The sequence below is a fragment of the Gorilla gorilla genome, chromosome 10 (assembly GCF_029281585.2).
Source record: "Gorilla gorilla gorilla isolate KB3781 chromosome 10, NHGRI_mGorGor1-v2.1_pri, whole genome shotgun sequence".
Taxonomy (NCBI): domain Eukaryota; kingdom Metazoa; phylum Chordata; class Mammalia; order Primates; family Hominidae; genus Gorilla; species Gorilla gorilla.
The window spans coordinates 88,974,180-88,994,696 of NC_073234.2; the positions used below are offsets into that span (position 1 = coordinate 88,974,180).

Consider the following 20,517-nt stretch of genomic DNA (forward strand, 5'->3'; position numbering starts at 1 on the left):
TATTTATTACCTCATCTTTGCTATATGTAAGGAATTAAGTGGAGCTTTAGCAGATTCTCTGCTTCAAAATCCACTCCCATACTTTCATTGTCTGTTATGGCAGCTACCTACTCTACTATTAAAATGGCATCTGTCATATATTGCTGTGTAACAAATTAACTCAAATATCTTCTTCAGGGGTCAACTGGGGTTGTAAATATTCTAAGGCTGCACGGGGAAAGAATCTGCTTTCAAGTTCATTCAAGTAGTTGTTGGTAATGTTTAGTTCTTTGCTGGCTGATGGCCAGAGGCTTCCCTCACCTCTCGTAATATGGCAGCTGGCTTCACTGAAGATCACGAGAGATACAAGAGAGACAGAGATTAGAGTAAGTTAAAACAAGACAGACACAATACTTTGTTTCCAAATCTTAGAGGTACCATCTCATTTCTTTTGCCATATTATGGCATGACTACCAAGAGGAACAAATATTGGGTGGAAGTTCAGAATCTGCCTACCACAGTTTTCCTCTGATAACTAATAATTTATGCCCCTTCCACATGAAAAAGCCATTCAATTCCTCTCAAACCTCTACAAAATTATCATCCTATCACATTATGTCAACGTCTACCATCTCATCATCTAATCCAGATGTGGATAAATTTCCTATGGCAGAATTTGTATAATTTGTTTAAATCTGTGAAAATGAAGAAACAAAGAGACAAGTTATTTGACCCTCAACTCTCACCCCCACTTAATCCACAATGGTTAAATATATATAATTGCTATAAACACTCTTCTGTTCAAAACTGGAGAAAAATGGAAGGTAAAGAGAACTCATTGGTCTTCTAAAGCAATTGTGAAATCCATCTGAACAAATGTTGAAAATTTGACTAGGTTTTAAGGCCTCTGGATAATTCACCATGGTTCTTGGCTCTGCCCTCTGGGCTCTTCTAACTGCCCTCCTAGTAATTTCTTCTTTTTCATGCATGAGTGTGTAGCTCACTAGTTGCTGACTCAGCTCCATGCCAGGAGAAAGTTGGTGGTGCATAAGCCTTTTTAATTCTGTAATCAGCTTTCTCCCTTTCAGTCCAAGCTGACTGTGTTTCAGCAGATACAGTTTTCTCAAAAACTTTATGACCTTCTGAAATATCAGTTGGGTTTATTCCATTAAATAAAATCTATACCAACAAATATTTTCTAGGTAATGTCTTCCTCACTTTGAGATTCTGCTGAGATGACTAAGAAATGAAGCTGTTAGGTTTTTTACCTTCTGTTTGATTCAAAGTATCTGTGAGGCACACTTTTAACCTTTTTAAAGAGCTCTTTGTATGACTGTGATCTTCATATCTTTTTGAATAAAAGATTTTGTAGTCACAATTTTGGATTAGCTAAACCACATTGTCAGGGTGGCTCAAAAGCCATTTCTTAATTTTAGCATCTTTTCTTTCCTGGAGAAGATAAATTTCAAATCATCAAGCTCTGACTCTTCTTCGTTTAAAAGTTATTTGCTACTTTACTTTTTTTTACTTACATTATGAAACACTTTAAACTCTGCTTTGGATCTCCTTTGCTACATCATCAAGTTTTTTTTTTTTTTTTTATTATACTTTAAGTTTTAGGGTACATGTGCACATTGTGCAGGTTAGTTACATATGTATACATGTGCCATTCTGGTGCGCTGCACCCACTAACTCGTCATCTAGCATTAGGTATATCTCCCAATGCTATCCCTCCCCCCTCCCCCCCACCCCGCAACAGTCCCCAGAGTGTGATATTCCCCTTCCTGTGTCCATGTGATCTCATCATCAAGTTTTTTAGGCAATGTTTTGATTTCCACATAACTGCAGACAGTGTTGCAGATTTTTTTTTTCTGCAGCCACATAACAAAGATACCCTTTACTTCAGTTTTCAACAACATGTTTTTTACTCCATTTAGAACTCTCACTGTCAGAGTTTGCAAAGCCCAGATTTCTTTTAACAGTCTGTCCACAGCAAGTTAGTGATTCTCTAACATGCTCTTCAAAATCTTTCAAGCCTTTGCCCACTGCTCAGTTCTAGGCATGTTTTAGTGTTTGTTATGGCACCACCCTCCTTTCAGTATCAAAATGACATTTGCTATCTATTGTTGTGGAACAAATTACACCTAAACCTAGCAGTATTAACCCAAACATGTATTACCTCACAGTTTTTCTAGGTCAGGAATTCAGGTAAAGCTTAACTGGGTCTTCTGATTCAAGGTGTCTAAAGACTGTAATTGTGAAATCAGCCAGGGCTTTGGTCATCTCAAGGTTCAACTACTACTAAATAATCCATCTTAAAGCTCATTCAAATGGTTGTTGACAGGATTCAATTCTTCACAAGCTGCTTGTTTGAGGCCACCTTCAGCTACTGGCATGTGGGCTTTTTAATATGCAGCTCACTGTAAAGTAGATGATCTGATAGATCAAGGAAGAGTGAAAAGAGTGTGAGCAAAACTAAAGTCACAGTCTTCTGGGAGTTTATGTTAGAAGTGGCATCCCATCTCTTTTATTGTATTTTATTTGTTAGAAGCAAATGAATAGGTCCAGGCCATGCAAGGTGTCATATAAGGCCATGAAATAAGGATCACTGGGAACCATTTCAGGAGCTACCAAATACAATACCATGAAAACTTTGTCTGTAAATTGTTTAGAGAAAGCAGTCATTTTTATATTATCCCATGGAGTTATAGAGAGATATGATAAATACTTGTTCAAAGGAAGCCATCTATAATCATGAAACTAAAAATTCATTAATGTGCTTATTGTTTGATTATCTTTCTAGTGATGAAAAAAAGCAGACAACGTGAGATTGATGAGTAGAACTTAGCTTCCAAATGTATTGAGATTTTGAATGAAAGACACAGGACATTTAGAAGGTATACAGATCCAAGGTTATTTGATTTAATGAAATACCAAAGCAAATTTTACTCTCACCACTCAACTTTTTACTTTCCATTCCCCCAAAAGACAGAGCTTCAATTCCTGTTAAGATGAAAGATAAAGCCATCAATCAAGTAATCCCAGGCCTTTCCTAATTTGGAAAAACTGTTTTAACCATTTTACTTCTTTACCATTGTTTGAGTGCTAGCATATGTGAAATAGTTTAAAAGATACATAAAAATGATAAAATGAAATGTTCTGAAGTATTTTTATTTGTATTAAGTCTAAACACATACACTGAAAGGATACACAATAACTTTTGAAATTCTGGATATTTATCCAGAGAAGGGAAAGAGGGAAATAAAAGGTATAAGGAATGTATATTTTATGTTTCTGCACAAGTAGGGACCTCTGAGAAAATATTACTGAAATTTGATGCCTGGATGAAAAGATAAGCTTTCGATGTTAATTATGACTGAATAGGCAGTGAAAACTCCAGAGAGAGGTTATGTGTTACATTTCAAGCGAGGAAGAGTACTGGATCCATCAAGTCTTTCTTTGGTTTTAACTTTGGAGATGCTGGTTTTATTTTTCCCCTGAAGAGATTTATTTACTTTCCTAAATGTGAGATCTCATGATTCTTCTCATTACATTTTCAAGGGTACTCTTTCCGATGGTAAGAGTGACAGCTGCCTTTCTGTCCTCTGTATTATGAAGATTCATTTTTTTGAGATTTCCTTGACTACAGCAGACCACCTTACTGTAGGAAGACATCTGTTTCTCATTGTGTCACCCCAAGGGTAAGAAGAGGGGCAAAAGGAAATCAGTGCAATTACTCACTATAAGTAAATGACAATCTCTTTTGCTTCAGAGACTTTATGTTTGAATTTAGAATTGATATGGTTTGGCTCTGTGTCCCCACCTAAATCTCATCTTGAATTGTAATCCCCACATGTTAAGGGAGGGACCTGGTGGGAGGTGACTGGGTCACCAGGGCAGTTTCCCCCATGTTATTCTCCTAATGGTGAGTGAGTTCTCACGAGATCTGATGATTTTATGCTTCAATTCCCCCTGCATTCTCTCTCTCAGCTGCTGCCATGTAAGACGTGCCTTGCTTCCCCTTTATCTTCTACCATGATTATAAGTTTCCTAAGGCCTCTGCAGCCATGTGGAACTGTGAGTCAATTAAACCTCTTTTTTTCATAAATTACCCATTCTCAGGTATTCTTTACAGCAGTATGAAAATGAACTAATACAAGGATAATATTAATAAATATAAATATATGAATATGCTCAGACAGAGGTATACATAGGCGTTTCAACTGTATCTGCGCTAATTTTTATTTTTACAAAATGAAGCCTGAAACAGATATAACAAAATATTAATATGTTTAAAATCCATTGGGTATACAGTGATTGCTACATAGTCTCATGGTTTTAAAATTAGCGTATAAAAAATAATTTTGGCCAACATTTTGGTAGTGTCCACAGGGGAAAAAAGGTATATTAAAGAAAGTTTTGACCTTCACACATATTATTTCACAGTGGATATATCAAGGCAGTAATTTTAGTCCAAAGTATATAAGAGAATTGTCTGCTTTTCAAGGGAACAAGATGAACTGCTCTGTACTTACAATCTTCTGGGAAATAATTCACATAGTATTTAATATTCTGATTTGAGGACAGCTTTCTTGAAAGACTATAATTTTAATTAATAAATGCTTTTTATAAAATGATTACTCTTTTCTAAACAAGTCTGATTTTTTAAAGAAACCTATTCTTATAATTAATTTTAAAAGTTTCAAATAGATGACTTTGGCTGTAAGGATAATATTGTCTTATAAAACTGGAAGAGAGGTCAAGCAAGTGGGCACTCAGGCAATTTATATGTCACATAATTCTCATGAAATTAAAAAATCTTTATTAAATAACTATAAGTGATCATAGGCTTCCATTTGCAGCAGATGACAGTGCTGATTTCCAAATGGGAACTTCTCCAGATTGGGAGAACTGCCCTTGAATAGTTTAATTACTAATCGTGTAGTCGTAGTCTATCTATTAATTACATGAACTGCTCCCAAATCGTATCACCAGTCATTATTTTTAATTTTAATATGATTGGAGATTTACCTATGGGGATCTATTAAAGGAAAAGAAAAATTTAATCACATAGCTCAGTGATTCTTAAGTCAGTGGTCAGCATACCCAGTGAATCCTTAACTAACGTATTCAGTCAGAAATGATAGAATATGAAAGTTTATTTGAATCACCAGGAAGAAATCAAGATACATATAGTACAGTAGTCACAGTGTGTGGCTAAGTGATGTAACTGGGGACTTGGAATCTTTTTATATATTTATTCTACTTCAGTGTGCTAGCATTTATTCACATGTTTAACATCTGATGGTCTCCTGGTGGTCTTTTCCTTTGCTGCTTTAGGTCTCGAATTTGTATTACAGGTAGAAAGAGAAATGAAAGGGGAGGCAAGTGAATATTAAACCAAGATTGAAGGGTAAAACTTTCTAAATTCCTGTTTAACTTCATTAGTCATAAACATGTCACCTGATTTCCCTGGCTGTAAGAGAATCTGAGAAAGATAATATTTTTGGCTGAGAATATTGCTGCATCGTGCAAATTTGGGGTTCTGTTATTAAGGAAGAGGAGGAAATTAATATTGGATAAGCAATACAAAATAAAATAATTATCTTCTCTGAGTCATGGTAAATTTGGATTATAGGAAATCAATCTCATTTGAAAAGTTACAAAAATCTTTGGAAGGAAGGCCTTGAGAGTGGACTCAGGGAAGACACAGGTGCTGAGCTGAAGCAGGAGAAAGCCGGGAACCCCACATGGGGTTACCCTGTACCAGGACTTGTTCCTGGCCCCCAGTGACTCCACGGGAGGGGGTGGGTTGAGTAGGCATGGAGGGTCACAATCTCATCACAGACATCTAGAATTCTTGCAGGAGGAGACCCCACAACTCCTAGGGACACTTGAGCTGGCAGGGAAAGCAGCTTAGAGAGATGGTAGGAACAGAACTCTAGCTGGTGCAGAGCCCAGTGTGTTTGATGTGGGAACATCTGCAGGGGAGCACAACCAGGGATGCCCATTCCCCAAGGCTGGCCTTGTTCCCCTAGGAGACTTTAGCCTTAGAGGAACTGTCAGAACTAAACAGAGTAGAATGATCTTGCCCATCAGACAGGGCCAGTCCTACCTCCTGAGTTCACGCTCCCTGCGTTGGCCTCACTTGGGGCCCCAGCCTGGTCATGCCTGCTTGCACAGCAGCCTGGGATGACCAGCTGGAGTGCTTCTCAGGGACCCTCATCATAGCTTCTGTGCTGGCAGATCATGCCTGACCCTTATAGAGCTCCAATAAAGTGGTCCCCGCTGACACGCACCAGCCTACCTACACCATTCTCCTATCGCAGCCTCCCCTGTGTCACTTTGCCAGCACACACTCACCAATGGCCAAACCCCACATCGCTTTGCAGGCATGCATGCACGCAGGCAGACCTCACCTTCTCTTTCCTTCTAGCGCGTGTATATATGTGCACCCCACAGTGCCACCGCTGCCGACATAAGCACACCCTGCCCACCCCTGCCACACTTCCGTTGCCAGCATGAACACACTGAGTACAGCAGCCCCGTCCCCCGCCCTGGGCCACTATTGCTGCTGGTGTGAACAGAGGCTGCTGGCCCGGTGCTTGCTGGCGCCCCGCTCCCACACTGACGCTGCCGCTGCCCCCCAAAAGCGAGTATGGATGCCAGCAGCCTTGCCTCCCCAGCACTGTGTCGCCACCACTGCAAATGCCCGCACGGAGGCCGGCACACTTGGACTTGCTCAGTGACCTGCCTCAGCCAACAAATGTGCACCCAGCAGTGCTGCCACTGCTGCTGGGACTTGTAAACAACCACCGGTCCTGCTGTCACGGCCCAACAAAGCATTTTGGCTGGCACCACCAGCCAAAATGTGTTATGATCAATGGTCCCGGAACACATACCCCTTCCAGTGCAGTAGGTTCCCAATCTGGAGGGACCAGAGAAAAAAGCTGGGGGCTTGACACCAGCTGCCAGAGATAGAGCACACAGCCCAAGAGTACTGAGCTAAGCCTTGGCCCCCAAAAATCTTCCAGAAATGCAACCAATTGACTGAACCCACCATATAAAACAAACAAACCCCCAAGAACATCAAAGATAAAAGAAAAACAAAATCCATCCAAAGGACAGCAATTTCAAAGATTGAAGGATCATGAGCCAGAGAGAGAGAGAGAGAGAGAGAGAGAGAGAATCAGAGCAAGAACTCTGGCTACACAAAAAGCCAAACTGGCTTCTTACCTCCAAACCACCATGCTAGTTCCCAGTGTGGTTCTTAGCCAGGCTGAAATGGCTGAGATGGCAGAAATAGAATTCAGAACATGAATAGAACAAAGATCATCGAGATTTAGGAAAAATTCTTCCTTACCCAACTTTCCACTCTGTGTCCTTTAACTGGGACATTTAGCCCATTTATATTCAAGGTTAGTATTGACAGGTGTAGATTTGATCCTGTCATCATTTAGTTAGCTTGTTATTATGCACACTTGTTTGTGTGGTTGCTTTATAGTGTCACTGACCTATGCACTTAAGTGTGTTTTTGTAGTGGCGGGCAATGGTCTTTCATTTCCATATTTAGCACTCTCTTTAGGACCTCTTTTAAGGCAGGTCTAGTGGCAATGAATTCCCTTAGCATTTATTTGTAAAGAATTTTATTTCTCCTTCTCTTAGGATATGAAATTCTTGGGTGGAAATTCTTTTTTTTAACAATACTAAATATAGGTCCTCAACCTCTTCTGGCTTGTAAGGATTCTGCTGAAAGTTATGCTATTAGCCTGATGGGATTCCCTTTGTTGGTGATCTGCCCCTTCCCTCTAGTTGGCATAGCATTGTTTCATTCATTTTGATGTTGGAGAATCTGATGATTATGTATCTTGAGAATGGTTTCCTGTATAGCATTTCATAAGGATTCTCTGCATTTCCTGAATTTGAATGTTGGTCTCTGTAGTGAGGTTAGGGAAATTTTCCTAGATGATATCCTGAAATATGCTTTTCAAGTTCCTTGCATTCTCTTCCTGTCTTTGAAGGACACCCATGAGTTGTAGATTTGGTCTCTGTACATAATCCCTTATTTCTTAGATGTTTTGTTCATTCTTCCTTATTGTTTTTTCTTTGTTTTTGTCTGACTCAGTTATTTCAGAGAGCTGGTGAGATTATTTCCTCAGCTTCATCAATTCTGCTGTTAATACTTGGAATTGTATTCTGAAATTTTTGAAGTGAGTTTTTCAGCTTTATCAGTTTAGTTTGGTTCTTCCTTAAAATGTCTATTTTGTCTTTCATCTCCTGTATCATTTTATTGTATTCTTTAGAATTAGCATTTTATGTGCTAAATAATTATAAACACAAACTGTGTACATATACAATTGTACACAAACTGTGTACATATACATTGTACAAATGTACAATTGTACAATGGGAATTACCACCCCTAACACACGTAAGAAAACTGACAAAAAATTTGCTCATGGTGACTTAGCTACTAAATAAGGAATTAAAGAATTAAAACTAGGTACTGAATCTCCTACCCTTAGTGTTCTCATTTTTACAATGGAGAAATTAATAGTGTACAATTTATACTGACATGGAAAGGATTAAAATAAAGGCATGCATGAAAAGATCTTAAAATGGTAAATTCTCAATAAACTTCAGCTATTATTCTGCTCAGTCAGCTTGCTATATTTTTTTGCCATTTTTTTTATTGTTCTCAAAAACACTGATGTGCCTAGATTAGCTTTGTCACATATATTTAACTCTACACTTGACCATTTAAAAACATTCTGGCTTTTCATAAGTATATTTTAAAATATATTTATTAAAACTTTAAGATCATTCAGATAACCACACAAAGGAGAACTACAAAATTTCATTCTGCTGTAGATAAATTAAAAATAACATATATACTTTCTCTCTCTCTCTTTCTTTTTTTTATGCTAAAGTACAAAAAGGCATAAAGCTATTCTTTTAACAGGTCTTTAATAATACACATCTGTCTTATTACATTTCCACAATAACCAGTAAAATGAATAGGCCACAAACTGATACTCCAAAATATGATGCTTTGACACATTGAACTGAAGAAGCCTTAGGTCTCTATGACATAGCCCTCACTACCCCTCTCCAGTGCTCAGTCCTCTGTCTCTCCCAAAGCATAGGATGAAATTGTTCTCTGAAATTCCCTTATCTACCTAAAGTCTAGACCTACCAAAGAAGAAACAATTACTTCTGGTTCCTTCCTTGAGTTTTCATTAACTGAATTCCTATCACAGAAAGAACGACATGAAATCTGTAAACACACCTGGGAAATCTTGTCACAAACCATTGTTTGCTGCTGGCCCAACACACTTTGCCCCAGACCATTCTATATTCTTCAAGCTGATTTAATTCCCATAATAATCATTTACTACCCCTACAAAATCATCCTCACTTCCCCATCTTCCTTTCTCCTAAGACAATAGTATATAATCTTGTGTGACCCATCACATGGTGAGGTAATCACTGTGATTCCTCACCCCACACTGTGCACACTAATAAATGTGTATGCCACTTCTCCTATTAATCTGCCTTTTGTCAGTTGATTTTTCAGTGAACCACCTGAGAATGAAAAGAAAGTTTTCCTTTCGCCCCCACATTAAATATTTACAATAATCAATAAAATAAATAGGTCAGTTGTTTCCATTTTTATTTTTTAGAAAAAAATTAAAACTCTACATGACTAAATAATTGCCTAATTCAGAAGCCTTATAAACTGACAAAAGAGAAACCAGAAACCAGTCTACTGATACTAAATTCTAAATTCAGTGCTTTAAATATAGCTTGTAGTAAAAATTTAATGATATCTCAACTGTGTCTTCCTGTTGATTCAGAAATTATATATGAAAATGAACACTCATTCAAATGTATAAAAATAAGAATATATTCTCTTTTTCTTTGAGTAGTTTTTGAATATTCTAATTGTTCATTTGAATACAAAGTACCTTTTGTACAAAAAAGACTTCATTTTTAAGTTTTATGTGTTGAAAACAGAAAAACACAGGTCAATAAAAGGTTAGTCAAAGATTTCAAACTCTTAGTTCAAATATTGTTTCTTCAATTGATTTGCTTAATTGCTTCAGGGAAATAGTCTAACATATTTGTATCTGTTTCCTCATTTGTAAAATGGGAAGTAAACTGTTTATTTTTTTACTTCACATGGACATTATATGAAATAATTAGTCAACTGTAACTAGCAGGTAAATAAATGTTCAGATTTGCTAGTTACTTCTATAAATTAGATAAGTGACTGATGAAGCTTACTAACATTTACTTAAAAAATAGTATTGACAGAAAAAAATTACAGGTTTATTGTAAGCTATTTTAGTAAATTTAAACTTTATTTACCAAAATAAATAAATAGCAAGTTTCATTTGCTCTTAAGAAAGAATTTTCTTTGGTATTTCTAGTGAGCTTTATAAAGATCATAACAAAAAATTTATTAGAACTTTTTATTACAAACACTTATATGTAATCGTGGAATATTAACTCGTGGTACTAAAATATACCTTACATTCTAGAATTCTATCATCTTCTTATGTTTAACTCTCTTCTTTACACATGATATTCATGAAAGTATACAGAATATAAATATACACGTGATAAGCTAAAGCTCAATAAGTCATCAGAAAGTGAACACACACCATGATAATGAGTCAAAAAAAAAAAACCTTTTCAAGTCACTCTCAAACCTCTTTTTAATCCACATTACCTACTTCTTTCCCAGAGTAGAATTGCTAGATAAAATACAAAATGTGGTTTTATTATATACCTAAACAAATTTTTGTTTGTCTGAAATTGAAATTCAACTGAGCATCCTGCATTATTTCTTCTAAATTTAAAAATTCCCTCTTAAGTATAACATAAATTATTTGCCCTTAAATATTTTATGTACAATGAAATAAATATATTGTGAACACTTCTGTGTCTGATTTCTTTTACTCTTCATTATCCTTTTGAGCTTTATCTATTGTACTTTCATTACTGTAGTGTATTCTATTTGTCTGAATATTTTCCAGTATTGTCTTCATTATATTGGTCATGAGCATTTAAACAGAACCAAGTCAGCACAATCATAATTAATGCAGAATTAATGTTGTTGTACTTATCCCTTGGTGCTCATGTAGATACACTTTAATTGACCATATATTTTGAAATGAAAGTGCCACACCATGAAGAACACATATATTCAACTTTAGTCAAAATTTCCAAAGATTTATCCAGAATAGCTGTGCCAGCTTATATTCCTAATAAAAGAATATAGAGCATTTATTCCTCACTATTATTGCCAACACTTGATGTTATCAGTCTTAACTTTAACCATCCTGGTAGGAGTAAAGTGGTATTATTACCCCATGAGTTCAATTTGCATTTCTGTGATTTCTAATAAGGCTGAGAACAGACTCATATGGTTTTAAGGCTATATGAATGTCCCATTTGTTAAGTGCCTCTTCAAATGTACTGTCAGTATTTTCTATTTTTATGTCTTTCTTTTATAAAAGGGCTTGTGCTAAGTAGCATTTTTCTTTAAATATCTGTTTATTGTAGCTTCATAGAAAAATTGATACTTGTATAGCAGGTTCTACATCCTTGCTTTGTATTTTTTCTTGATTTTTTTCTCTTTTTGCTCGTTTTCAATTACACATTTTTATGTAAAAACTTTACTGAATATTGTTAAGGGTTGTTAATAAATACATAGATAAATTAGGAATAAACTGACATTATTAAGAGCATTCTAGCTAACGACATAGTAATAATCTTCATTTATTTAAGTCTTAACAGCAGGCAGAAAAATGGCCAATTACTGATATCCACACCCTAATTCCTGGAATAAAAGAATAGATTAGTTTTTGTGGCAAAAGGTCTTTGCCGATGTAATGAATTTAAGGATCTTGAGATGGAGAGATTATTTTAGATTATGAATGTGGGGCTGATATAATCATCAGGATTCGTATAAGAGGGAGGGAAGAAGATCATGGTCAAAGAGAAGATGCTACACTGGTTTTTTTTTTTTTTTTTTTTTTTGAGACGGAGTCTTGCTTTGTCGCCCAGGCTGGAGTGCAGTGGCGCGATCTCGGCTCACTGCAAGCTCCACCTCCCGGGTTCACGCCATTCTCCTGCCTCAGCCTCCTGAGTAGCTGGGACTACAGGCGCCCACTACCACGCCCGGCTAATTTTTTGTATTTTTAGTAGAGACGGGGTTTCACCGTGTTAGCCAGGATGGTCTCGATCTCCTGACCTCGTGATCCGCCCGCCTCGGCCTCCCAAAGTGCTGGGATTACAGGCGTGAGCCACCGCGCCCGGCCCTACACTGGTGTTTTTAAAAATGAAAGTTGGAGCCATAAGTCAAAAAATGAAAGAAGCTTCTAGAAGCTAGAAAAGGCAAGAAAATTTACTGATCCCCAGAACCTCCAGAATTAACAAAGTCATGTCAAAATCTTGAATTTTAGACTATTTTCAGAACTGTAAGGTAATGAGTTTGCATTTTTTAAGCCACTAAGTATATGGTAATTTGTAGCAGCAGAAATAAGAAACAGATACAGATACTGGTACCTGGAAGTGGGGTGTTACTGTATCACATGACTGAGATGTGTAAGTAGCTTTAGAATTGAGAAATGAACGAAAGATGAAAAAAATTTTGAAGAGCATAAAATAAAAAGCTAGGATTGCTGGCAAGATGTCCGAATAGGAAGCGCTCTGGTCTGTAGCTCCCAGTGAGACTGACGCAGATGGCGGGTGATTTCTGCATAGGGAATGGAAGCATTCCCTATGAAAACCAGCACAAGACAAGGATGCCCTCTCTCCCCACTCCTATTTAACATAGCAATGGAAGTCCTGGCCAGGGCAAACAGGCAAGAGAAAGAATAAAGGGTATTCACATAGAAAGAGAGGAAGTCAAATTGCCTCTGTCTGCTGATGACATGATTGTATATATAGAAAACTCAGTCTTATCAGCCCCAAATCTCCTTAAGCGGATAAGCAACTTCAGCAAAGTCTGAGGATACAAAATCAATGTGAAAAATCACAAGCATTCCTATACACCAAAAACAGACAAACAGAGAGCCAAATCACGAGTGAACTCCCATTCACAATTGCTACTAAGAGAATAAAATACCTAGGAATACAACTTACAAGGGATGTGAAGGACCTTTTCAAGGAGAACTGCAAAACATTGCTCAAGGAAATAAGAGAGGACACAAACAAATGGAAAAACATTCCATACTCATGGATAGGAAAAATCAATATCGTGAAAATCACCATATTGCCCAAAGTAATTTATAGATTCAATGCTACCCCCATCAAGCTACCATTGACTTTCTTCACAGGATTAGAAAAAGCTACTTTAAACTTCATATGGAACCAAAAATGAACCCACATAGCCAAGACAATCCTAAGCAAAAAGAACAAATCTGGAGGCATCATGTTACCTCACTTCAAATTATACTACAAGGCTACAGTAACCAAAACAGCATTGTGCTGGTACCAAAACAGATATATAGACCAATGGAACAGAACAGAGGCCTCAGAAATAACAGCACATATCTACAACCATCTGATCTTTGACAAACCTGACACAAACAAGCAATGGGGAAGAGATTCTCTATTTAATAAATGGTGTTGGGAAAACTGGCTAGCCATATGCAGAAAACTAAAACTGGACCCCTTCCTTACACGTTATACAAAAATTAGCTCAAGACGGATTAAAGACTTAAACATAAGACCTAAAATCATAAAAACCCTAGAGGAAAACCTGGGGAATACCATTCAGAACATAGGCACGGGCAAAGACTTCATGTCTAAAACATCAAAAGCAATGACAACGAAAGCCAAAATTGACAAATGGGATCTAATTAAACTAAAGAGCTTCTGCACAGCAAAAGAAACTATCATCAGAGTTAACAGGCAACCTACAGAATTGGAGAAAATTTTTGCAATCTATACATCTGACAGAGGGCTAATACACAGAATCTACAAAGAACTTATGACAGACAATATGGTTATTTGTGTTGAAAATTCTAAGGAATACACATGAAATACTCCAGAACTAATATCTGTGATAGCCAATTCAAGGGCTAGAAGGCCAATACATAAGTCAATGGTATGCACACCTAGCTCCCAGATCTTGGTTTCAAATACCATTGTCTAATAAAAGAAAACAACTTCTTAAAAAGTGACTGATTCTAGGACTGGAACAAAAAATATAGAAGATGAGTCTGGAGCGTCTTGTAGTGCCAAAAATAAAAGTAAAGAAGTACTCAAACTAACAAACACCACCCCTGATAATGGGAGTATGTCAGATGGACACAGAGCCAAAACTGAAACAGTGTAAGCAAAAACTAAATAAGTAAAATATATAGTATTAGATTACAAACCAAAGTGCAAAATCAATGTGAAGGAGTCCATATTGATATAAATACATGAGTGAATAAATAAATATTGGCGAGAAGAGACAAATCTCCTATGCAGAAGATTTCCAATTTATATTGATCCATCACTCTCATGGAGGTGAAATATAATTCCCTACTCCTTAAATATGGGCTGTGTATAGTGACTTCCTTCCCAAGGGTACGATGTGGAAAGGAGGGGAGAAAAGACTAACTTTACACTCGGAAAACTTCATAAACACTATTTCAGTGAAGTGATCAAAGTGCTATCAGTGAAAGATGAACAAAGCCAGATCCTAGCTAAAGTGGTAAGGACAGATTTTAATTAGTAATTTACTATTACTGGGAAGTAATTTACTATTACTGGAAAGAGGGTTTAGTGTGGACTGAGCTCATCTTTGATTTATACAGAGGTCACTGGGTACTTTAAAGTGAGAATGAGAGAGTAAAGAGAGGGGGCAGACAGGGCTCAGTAAAGTCAAGGAAGTAAAAAAATATATATGAAGAGTTGGTTAGTGTGAATTATGATTAGGCCAGCTTTGTCTATTGGCTGGCAGTCAATTACCGAAGCTAGAATTCTATCCTCCCAAAGAGAGTGGGAGACAGAGGCCCTATCCCTCCTGGTTGATTCCATTAAAAAAAAAAAAAAATAGCTTTCAGGTCCTTGAGAAAGACATTCCTGAGTTGTAGGAGACACATATACATTTGAAAGGTACAGAGAAAAGATTCCCATTTAAGCTCTTTTTAGTAAATGATCTAAGAAGAGTGGTTGGAGTGTATAGTCAGATGTTGGCTAGAAGAAACAAATTTTTTTTGTAGCTGTGGAGAAAAAGGTGACTGCCTTGGAGCTAATCCACCATGTTGACTTCTGATTACCCCTATCCCTGGGAATGCCTCCTAGTTTCTATTTACTGTCTCTGGTGTAAACATACGTCAACCTTAATGTTATCACACAGTATAGGCTATCATGCACATACCATCTTTCCTGCTGGGTTGCCTTTAATTGTCTTGCTAGAGCAGGTATACTCTTTCCCTATGGGATATAAGCACTGGGTCTGGGGAATAATTGTGCAGAGATCTACCCGTCTTGCTGCCACCCAAGACCCCATTTCTGATAGCAAGTTCAGTCAATAAAACCACCAATACCAACAAACTGGATTTATCTGCCTCCTTCTTCGGTTGTTTGGCCCCTTGGGCATTTGAAGGTCACTTTGCATATATGACCTTTTCAGGGAAGAACAGACTTAAGTTTTCTCAGGTAGACACTTTAAAGAGTTTAGGGTAATTCTAGAGATGCAGCCTCCTGCTGTTAGAGACTATGTTAGTCTTTGTCTTTTAATGTAAAATGCAAAGGTGGATGAAATCATTTGTGTTTAGAATCTAATTTTTATAGGCTAAGGTTCACACTTAGTCAGATATAGGTCTCAGAGGAGTTTGACTAGTTTGGTTAAGGAAAGAATCTTTGTCATATCAACAGTGATGTCATTTGCTAGGAATGCATATGCTCAATAAGATGTGATTAAAACGATAGCACTTAACCCACATACCCCTAACCTCCATCTAATCAGGAAAAAAGAAAAAAATCATAAATGCTCATAGAGGGACAGTCTACAAAATACTTGATGAGTAGTACTCCTCTATGCTGCCAGGGTCATCAAAAACAAAGGAAATTTAAGAAACAATTACAACCAAGAGGAGACTAAGGGAACATGACAACTAAATGTAATGTGATATCTTGGTTGGGATCTGGAAGCGAAAAAAAAATATTAGGTGAAAACTAAGAAAATCTTAATAAAGTATGAATTTTATCTAATAGTGCCTCACTATTGGCTCATCAGTCCCAACGAACGTATGATACTAATGTAAAGTGCTATTAATAGGAAGAACTGGTTGAGGGATATATGGTAACTTTTAAAACTATCTTTAAATTTTCTCTAGAAGTCTAAAAGTGTTCTAAAAATAAATATTCATATATAAACCAACTCTATACCAACAATAAAAAATTGGAAAATATGAAAGAACAATACCATTTTTAATTATATCAAAGATTAATTAATGTTTTCCATGTGGCCTGTGTGAGTTCTCAAAGATATAGAACATTCTCCACAAATTTGTGTGTATCCTTACACAGAAGCCATACTAATTGTCTCTGTATCAATCCAACTTTAGTATATGGTTACCAAATTGCATGACTTTATTATATTTCTTATGCCTCTAATATCTATAGTGATGTCTCTTCTTTAAGATCGTTCTTTTTTGCGATATAAGCATTTAAAACAATGTATTCCCTCTGCTTAAGCTATATTTTGCATTTTGATATGTAAGATATATCAATATTATCATTCAGTTTTTATTAAAAAATCTGTAATTTTGTTTATAATTTTTCTTTAAGCTATGAGTTATTTAGAATTGTTTTGTGAACATTTTAGGTATCTTATAAACTGATTTCTAATTTAATTGTATGTTTACCTGAGTAGTACTTTGGTTTCAATATTTAAAACATACTAAGTATGTGTGTTTTCTGTCACAGTATATAGTCTGAGTGGTGAATATTCTATCTGTGCAAGAAAAATAATATGCATTCCACTTTATTAAGGACAGTATTCTAATGTTAATTACATCCCTTTAGTTATTAGTTCAGGTTTCAATATTCTTACAGAGAGAGGGGTGTTGAAGTCTCAAACTATAATTTTGTATTTGTCTGTGTTCATTTTCAGTTCTGACAGTTGTTGCTTCACATATTTTTTTCAACTTGTCATATCAACCCTGAGAGAGATGTTGCATTTCTATTTACATTTCTATTTACAGTTGCAGATTTGTCTATTTCTCCTTTTATTTTAACATATTGTTTAATGTGGGTTGATGTTCTCTTAGATGCACATGCATTTAACAATTATGTACTATTAATGAAGTATACATATTATTATCATTAAATATGTTTATGTCTCTTAAAATATTCCTCATTCTAGGTTCTAGTTTGCCTTATAATAATATAGTAACTACAGGCCTCTAATAACTGTCATTTTTATGATCTCTTACTACATCTTTCTAGTTTTAAACTATCTCTGTCTTGTGTAATTCCTGTAAAAGAATATAATTGAATTTTGCTTTTAAAAATCAAACCGGACAATTTCTTCCTTTTAATTGGAGTGTTTAAACCATTTACTTGTAATGTAATGAGGATATGTCTATTATTTTATTTGCTCCATCTGTTCTTCGTTAGTTTTTATTTTTTCTGCTACCTCTGACTGAATCAAGAATTCTTATGGCTCAATTTTACCTCCACTCTTAGCTGTTAGCTTTGCCTCTTAGTTTTGTATTTTTAGTGATTGCTCTAGAGTTTAAAATAAGAATCTTTAGATTATCACAGTCTATATTTAAAGATACTGTATCAATCAACAATATTAGAACTTTGAAACTGTATACATTCCTTTGTGTAGTAAATTTTAGTTTGACTTTTTTAAAAAATAAATACTATTATTATTTTTGCTTTAAAATTAAATGTAAGAAAGTTCTTTGGTTATATTTACTCATAAATTTACCATTTTTGAATTTTTTTATTATATCTTTATATATAACTTTATATCTAGTATAATTTTCCTTCAACCTGAAAAATTGACTTTAACATTTCTTGTTGCAAAAAAAAACTTCTGGTAATAAATTCTCTCAGCTTAGTTTTGTCTGAAAAATATTTTATTATATCTTAATTTTTAAAGGGTATTTTCTGTGCATAATACTCTAATGTTTTTAAAAATTGTTGCTTATTTGCATTCTTTAAGTCAAGCTATTTTTGTTACTTGCATTATTTCTGCTGAGAAAAAATGTAATTTTTAAAATTTTGTGTTTTCATATTTATTTTTGCCTATTTTTGATTTTTATGTATTATTGGATTTTATAGATTTTATAATGATTTGTGTGGTGTGGTTTTCACTGTGCTTATCCTATTCAGGATTTGTTGAGAAAATTAGATCTGTGAGTTTGTAGTTATTAAATTTTTTAAATGTTTGGACATTATTTTCTCTCTTTTTTTTTGTTTCTGCCCTCTTTATTTCTCATAAACCTATTATACATTAAACGGCCCTATAATGCTCCCTGTCACTGATGTTTGATTTACTTTTATTTCAGGCTTTTCCTTCTGCTGTGCTTCTCTTTAAATGATGTTTGTGGGTATAGCTTTAAATGTACTGAACAGTCTTTTTGCTATATCTAATCTATTGTTAATCCCATCTCATTTTTTTTCTTCTTCAGATAATGTATTTTTCAGCTCCAGAAATTGTATTTGGTTTGTTTTCAGTAGTTTCCTTTTTCTTTCTCACTATATTTTTAATTTATGGAGTCTATTTATAGTATTTATAATAAGTGTTTAAGTTATTTTCTGCACTTCCTATGATGTCTGTCGGTTCTAAATCTATGTGTATTGATTTTTATCTTGATTGTGAATCAAAATTTTCTGCTTCTCATGCATTGGGAATATAGATTTGATGAACTGTAAATCTTATGCTTTTTAGTGTCTTAATATTGTGTTTTCTCAATGAGTATTGAATTTTATCTTAACCCATGTTAAACTAATAATGGAATAGCTTGATCCTTTTCAGTTGTTTTTAAGCTTGTTAAGGTTGGTCTAAGAAAGGTTTTACTCTGGAGCTAACTTAGACTTTCCACTAGGGTGAGATATTTATGAGTTCTCTGAGTTTTCAACATTGTCTCTCTACTTTGATTTTCAACAAAGAAAGAATAAAATCAATGGAAAAAAATTAATTTTCTCAAAAATGGTGCAGGAAAAAAATGAACCAACTCTTGATTCCATACATAAAAAGTTAATTTAAGATAAATAATAGGCTAAAAAGTAAAAGTTAGACTTATAACAATTCTATAAAGAAGCATATTAGAATACATAAAGAATATCTTTATAAACTTAAGATAGGCAAAGTTTTCATAGATAAAATATCTAAAAAAGTTTTGACCATAAAAAAATGATTTGTACTTAATCAAAAGAAAAAAATTTTTGTCTAAAGATAGCATTAAGAAAATGAATAAGCAAACTTCAGTCGAGAATAATTTGCTGTACATATGTAACTAATATGTATAATATATGCTACATAAATATACACATATTTGTATTTCAAAGAACCCATGTGCAGAAGATATAAAGACCTAAATAAGCCAACAATAAAAAGGCAGACAATACAACAAACACAATGGTCAAAAGACTTGAATGGACACTTTAAGAAATAAGAAACATAGGTCAAAAAACACATGAAAAGCATTATTGATCAGAAGAAGAATGCAAATTAAAACCACCTTCTGATCCATTTTCTCACTCACTAGAATTACTAAAAAAGAATGACGAGTCCAACAATTATACTGAGCATCTTATTATGGAATTATTGGCAATTTATGTATCTTCTTTGTAGGAGTATCTTTTCAATTATTTTGCCAAATATATATGTTTCTATTTCTGGATTATTTGAGCAATTTATTGAGTTTTTCATCTTTAAGATAATTCCCCTGGGTTATGAATATTCCCATCTCTCTACCAGGGATGAATACAGCTGTGAGAATCTTCTAAGAAAGACTTGCAACTTTCTGAAATTTAGTTAATTTTAAATCCTTTGCTTCAGTAACTCTCTTGTGTGTTGAAAAGATATCTGATGGTTTAGCTTCCCTAGCTTGTTATCATTGTTAGGCTGGAAACATCTGTCTCTGGTGATTTTCTACATCCTCATCATAAGTGAAAGACTGAAAGTATGTTTTTGAATCTATAGTGAGTCTTGCAAAAGTGTATTATCAAGACAGAAGAGTAGCGCAAAAAGCATGTATAGACCTTTTTTCCTATATTCTAAGATAGTATATCACATATTGTAATACATTTTCTATATTTAATAAAACTTTTTATCTTTAAAGTAAAAAAATGAAAACAATTAAAATACAACATTTATTATATATCTATACCTATATTTTAGAGATAAAATAATTTATAATTATTATCACGAGAAAGCAATGTAGTTTACCAATAGTCATTGGTAAACTTCTGTTTGCAAATTCTAAACGTGCCTATGTTGTACATATAAGGCTCTTCACCCATAAGAAATGTGTGTGGGCACTACACTTACACTTGTCAGTCAAGAAA

General features: G+C 35.0%; 1 non-coding gene across 1 annotated transcript; it reads right to left on the reverse strand.

Annotated features, from left to right (window-relative positions):
* Positions 1–16,472: 16,472 nt before the first annotated feature.
* Positions 16,473–16,581, reverse strand: LOC115930292 (U6 spliceosomal RNA). The gene has a single exon (XR_004066940.1). It is a non-coding gene; the product is annotated as a U6 spliceosomal RNA (small nuclear RNA).
* Positions 16,582–20,517: the final 3,936 nt, after the last annotated feature.